At 35.9% G+C, this 6,489-nt stretch overlaps 1 pseudogene; it reads right to left on the bottom strand.

Moving 5' to 3' along the window:
- Positions 1-1,275: 1,275 nt before the first annotated feature.
- Positions 1,276-3,209, bottom strand: LOC140804121 (PR5-like receptor kinase; annotated as a pseudogene).
- Between the last annotated feature and the right edge of the window lie 3,280 nt (positions 3,210-6,489).

Here is a 6,489-nt window from a genome sequence, read left to right as displayed (position 1 = left end):
ATAGAAAATTGAGATTTCATGTACTTAGCATATATACGACATAACACTTAGTTAATTATAAAAACAAAAATTATACATAAACAATACATCCTATATATTTTATACATGACACTCATTGCGTCGACTATTCTGGAACCAGTTTAAGTAGTCACGGATTGAATTGGAGTTTGACAACAATGAAACTGGATTGGGTTACTTTTCTCATCTAACAACCATGGATTATAGACTAACTCATCATGAATGAGCTTCAACTTTTACCCATTCATTACTGTTGATTATCAGCCATATCAAAATAAATTACTTTTCAAGAATGAAATATTCTATAAGTAACGAGTTTCGGCTCATGTTGAACTAACATATAGCTCATGACCAGAAGTGGTATATGATCATGAGTTGAGACTCATGTTAGGTCAGCTAAAGACCATGGTCATTACACATTTCCATCAGGATTTGTTTGGTTTCATTATCCCACTATCCAAAACTAGTTTAATATGATATGTTTGGTTCCATTATCTTACTATTTAGAATCAGTTTAATTGATCCAATAATACCCCCAATAAAAGTAAGAACATTAAAAAATCAAGGGAACATAGTCGATGTTAACAGACTCATAATAGGCTAAGTTTGTTAGACAACGTTTGTCCAGTGTGATTTATTTAACTAACGTGATTTGCAGTAGTGTGCACCCAATAGTGGTGATCGTAGATTCTTACATCATTAAAAAAATAAGTGGTGCTAACATTAGAATTTTGAGCTGGCATTGGGTTTTTTTTGTTTCATGGACTCCAAATTGTACAAATGATATGAATTTTTTATCTACTTAAAAAAAGAAAATAAATTTAGTAGGTGTCTTTAGTATGTTTGGCAATACTGATATTTGAAAGGATATGGACTTGTAATTACAAATATATAATAACGTACGTTAATGACTTGGTTTCATGATTTGGTGACAAAACGGTCCTATTAAATTACATTAAAAAATCATAAAAATAATGAGTTGTCAAAATAATATAACTTTACCAATCTTAAACAATAGTTTCAATTAGTTATGAGAAAATCTAATAAAAAATCATCTTTAAAACTCCTACTTATATTTTGATGTAATATTTGAATTCTTTTCAAAGTTCTTTAATACCAAAAAAATATATTATAAACAGGCACACTGACACATTAGAACAAAATATATATTAAAAGTGAAGTTTTTTTGTTGTTTTTGCTGAATTTTGAATAACACAAACATATCAGCCAACTAAGATTGCAAGTGATTGAGTAATCTGCTATTCAAATCTTTTGACAAAATTCATGGCTTGTGATTACAAACTATATACATTTCAAACAAACACAGTAGTTAAGTCGCAGAAAAACCAGTCTTTTACTGATCTTGAGTCAAACATAACGTTTGAGCTAGCAAACTAACGTTGCTAGCCATTGGCTAATCTGCTATTTGAATTCCTGTGTGGAAATATTTGCGGTCGACTCTGTTGGAGAAAACAGGATTGGTTTCGGTGGAATTTGAATGGACTGAAGACTTCCTTTAAACATGTCAACAACCTTAGACATGGATGGTCTAGCCGATGGAGAGGTTTGAATGCACCAAAACCCGACCAGAAGCATTTTCCTTGTAGTCTTTTCCTTCTCATCTCTCACAAAAGCATCCAAGTTTCTAGTGGGATGAAGTATTTCCCGCTCATAAATTTGGTCTGGAAAATAGTCATTACTAGATTGGATTGGTCCCATGTCGACTATATTTCTTGCTCCGACCATTTCAAGAACCATCATTCCATAGCTGTAGACATCAGATTTATGAGAAACTCTGCCATAATTCCTAGAGAATATCTCGGGAGCCATGTATCCAACAGTTCCTCTCATTCCATCCATAGATATATTACTCTGTTGCATCTTGCACAATTGGGTAGTCCAAAATCAGTGATTTTGGGGAGGAAATTTTTGTCTAAAAGAATATTTTGAGGCTTGATGTCAAAATGAATGATTCTCGTGCTACAGCCTGAGTGAAGATATTCTAGTCCATGGGCAACTCCAACTGCTATGTTATAAATTGTTTCCCAACCTAGTCGATCTAGTGTCGTGTGCGACCCACCGTTGCAGATGAACTTGTCCAAGGATTTGTTGGGCATAAATTCGTAGATTAGGGCTCTTTTGTTTCTTTCATAGCAAAACCCCAACAGTTTGACCACATTGACATGAGAAGTTTTACTGATGCTTGCAACTTCATTGATAAAATCTTCTCCCGTGCTACCGGTCTCTTTCAGTATCTTGACAGCAACAAGGTGGCCATCAGGTAGTGTTCCTTTGTATACTTTGCCGTATCCTCCTTTCCCAAGTTTTTCACGGAAGGAGTTGGTTATTTTCTTGATCTCATAATATTTGTATCTTTTGGGGTCCAGAGTTTCATTTTTGGCTAGAAAATTTTCCACTTTTGGGTTACTCTTCCCCAGTCTGGTTTTTGAAAGTAATTTTTCAAGAGAAATCATGAAATGGGTCGATATTATATTTATCGTAGCTGTGATTAGTGAACCTACTTTTCTAAGAAAAGTCACAACACAGGGTTGTATTTTTGCAGCAGCTCGACCGAGTGAACATCCACTTTTCCACAGCATGATAAATGATACTACAAAAATAGCAGCGATCACCACAAACGACAGAGCTGTGCAGAGAGGCAACATAAGAGTCAAACAAACCAACCAGAGAATTTATAATAACCATAAAGCAATCCACTTATATCTAGATGATTTACCTAGGATAAAATATGCAAGACCCCTAGGAAAGCTCACGTCTTTTGTTTGAAACGAGCTGCGAGGGGCTTGATTGCTGCTTTCCCCCATCTGACTATTTGGGCTGGGAGATGGCACCACACCACTCTCCACTAGCCATCTTCGGTTCTGTGTGTATGGTAGGAGCTCACCATTCCTCAACTCTAGTTGAAGAGGTGGGCTGGTACTGGTAGATGACACCCCCAGCCATCTTCGGCCCCGAGTGGTTCGTGAACCGGGAAAGGCCGTTCCACTTCCACCGCCCATCTTCACGAGCCGTCTTTGGCCCATCTTGTAGTTTTATGATTCATACACAACATCGGTAAAAGGTGTAATAGGATGCATTTTCAGTCATAGAAAAAGGGTAATGGAGGCCTGAAGGGTGTAGTTTTCAACTAGTGATGAGATAGATTAGAGATTACTGATTCAACCAAGAATTTGAAAAGGATGAATGAATCAAATTATAAAAATACACGCAATTTGAATTATTTATTAGCTACCTATTATGCTTCATTTTTCGATTCATTTTCAAATTGAAACTAATTTAATTGAGATTTTTAGCATCAACGGTTGTATATGATGTTTATACGCTTACTTTGTCATGACAAAGTTCTCTTAGTGTCATCCGTCCACTTCATATCAAGTTTTTTAATTTGAATTGTAATTGTGATAAATTTTAAATATATTCAAAATGAATTAAATTTAAAATTTATTTCTCAAATCATTTTCCAATTCAAATATCATATTCCTCGCTTGTCATATATATATATATAAAATGTCAGTTGATAAAACGACTTGAGAACATTCGGTTTAATTTCCAAAATTACGAAACTAACTATTTATTTGTAAAATAACAACAATGAAGTTGAAGATTCTATATGATGATACTGCTGCAGCGGCTGAGGTTGGAGTAAGGAATTGTCCACCTCATCGCCCTCAAGAGCAGTAGAATAGATGGGTAGAGATTCTTAGATTAAATGCAAATTTTAATTAAGGATGTAAAAGATCTGAATCAAATCGAATATTAGCAAAAATTTAAGTTTTAATTTCAGCTCGAAGTATATTCAAGTTCGAACTCGAAATCTTCGAATTTATTTGCGAGCTATTTGATTTATGAATGAATATTAAGGTTCGAAAAATCGAAATATATATTCATGAGCGTTAATATATAATATTAATAAAATATTAAAGCTCACGAACTATAACACAAAATAACTTTAATAAATATTTTATATGTAGTCGACTTTATCGAACTAGAGTCGAACTCGAAAATATCGCGTAGTGAAAAATGGCTAAAACTGAAAAAAAAAAAAAACATACAAATTAATAGAATAATATTGTGAACTGATCGATAATATAATTAAAAATAAAACCATATAAGTTATGTAATAAAAATATAAATGTTCCATTTTTACTAGGGTATGCATATATAGGGTTTTTATTAAAAATAATTTAAATTTTAAATTTTTTTTCAAAAATACTTTAAAAAAAAAAATATGTATCAAAAGTACCTCAATCCGCTGATGAGAAGAGCGGACGCTGCCTACGTGTAGCAGGAAGCGCGGACGCTGCTCCACGTAGGAGCGTCCGCGCTTGTCATCAGCGGACGCGGTAAGCGCGGACGCTGCTCCACGTAGGAGCGTCCGCGCTTGTCAGCAACGGACGCTCCTACGTGGACAAAGCGCGGACGCTGCTATTTTATATATATTTTTTTTGTTTACAATTTTATCGATTTTTCTACACCCGTCGTTTCGTCTGATTATGTACGAACGAACATAATGTACGAACGATTCCTGAACAATTCACGTGAAAGTTGAGAAAACAAGACTCTGAAAATTTCACGTGAAGACCAATAATAAAGAAACGAGTCTTATATAATTGAAAAATTTTCGATTGAATCAGATAACAATTCTCACAAATTTTCCCTCACTTCTCTTTGAATTTTTCTCCAATCTCAGTGAAAAATGTCTAACATCGACGTACTCTTATATTTTGGTGGTCATGTAGTTAGCGATAATGAATCGATTGAATATAACATTCCATTTGTTAGACCGATACGAGTATCACGATCCATTAATTTGATGGATTTAGTTGAAGTTGTGCATAAAATGTTAGCAATCGATCCAGCGAATTTTGTTTTGAAGATGTCAACCAAGTATTCATTCATGGAGAGAGCATCTTGGCATGAAATTGAAGTCAATCTCGTTGATGACGATGCTTTACAGTTCATAATGCAATGTGACAACATGCATGTGTTGCATCTGTACGTGGAAGCAAATTCAATTGAGCATAATGTTGGATTTGATGATCCTGAATCTTACGTTCCACATGCATCTGATTCAGGTTTTTATAACCAACCCGGTACGTCTACATATGGTGGTTTCCAGGAGCAAGAATCTTATGTTCCACAGGTTACTGAAGGACTCGGTAATATGAGTTTCGATGATGTAAGTCGGCCTTGGGATCAATTTATAAATGTCTCGTCGGAACAAAATAATGTTCCATATTGGCCGAATCCAACATTAGATACGAGTGCTCGTTGTCCGGATGAGGCCAATAATGATTATATTTGGAGGACTGATTCCGAACCCGATATATCATACAGCGAGTCTGAAGAAGACGATGCGAATGTTGATGATGAAGTGAATATTTTTACGAATCCTGATGAGGGGACATCATGTCGACAACCACCACGTGACACATTGCAGAGGCAGACCGTACCTTTTTTGTCAAACACTTCTGAAATACCATCATTTTTCAATAAATTTTTTGGGGAAGAGCATCCTGATTCTATCGATGTTCCTTGTGGAGAGCAATCAAGCTATTACAATCCGGATAGAGGTGAATTACGCGTCAACATGTTATTTAAAGATAAGAATGATCTTATTGCATCTGTGAAGGATTATTCTGTCAGAGTTGTCAGGCGTGAGTACCGTGTCGAGGATAGCACATGCAATTTGTTGAAGTTACGTTGTAAAAATAATTCTTCTACGGTCATTTGTCGATGGGGACTGCGGGCTTCATTCAAGGCCAAGACAGGTTATTGGAAAATAACAAAATATGGCGGACCTCACACATGTATATCTACGTCTGTTGGTATAGACCATAAGAACTTGAGTAGTGAGATGGTGGCACATACGCTATTGGGAGTTGTTCGTTGTGATCCTTCGTACGAGATTAAGTACATCATTGAAAATGTGAAAGATAAATATGGTTATCAAATCTCGTACCTGAAGGCATGGCGAAGTTTGAAACGTGCTATGGAAATTGCTTACGGTACATGGGAGAGCTCGGTTCAATTACTACCGAAATATATGTGTGATTTGTCCAAATACAATCCGGGAACAGTTGTGGAGTGGAAGCATCTCAGAGGCAACAACGAAATGAGTAAGACACTGAACTATGTTTTCTGGGCATTTAGGCCGTGTGTTGATGGGTTTCGGCATTGTCGGAAAATAATCAGTGTTAATGATACACACTTGTATTCCAAATACAAGCACAAAATGTTGATCGGTGTCACTCTGGATGCTGCTTTGTTCACTTCAGCAACATGTTTGGACTTAATGGTGTGCTGCGTGACGACAATGGAGAGTTTATTGCATGCCGAATGCAACAAAACGCCAGAAATCCTGCTGTCAAGGAATGCGAAGCTCTTGCGCTATTCCAAGCTATTACCTGGATCAAGGAAATGGAGTTTGCAAATGTGATTTTCGAGCTT

Source organism: Primulina eburnea, chromosome 1, assembly GCF_022965805.1.
Source record: "Primulina eburnea isolate SZY01 chromosome 1, ASM2296580v1, whole genome shotgun sequence".
NCBI lineage: Eukaryota > Viridiplantae > Streptophyta > Magnoliopsida > Lamiales > Gesneriaceae > Primulina > Primulina eburnea.
The sequence above is the reverse complement of the archived record's forward strand: the minus strand, read 5'-3'. Positions and strand labels throughout refer to the sequence as shown.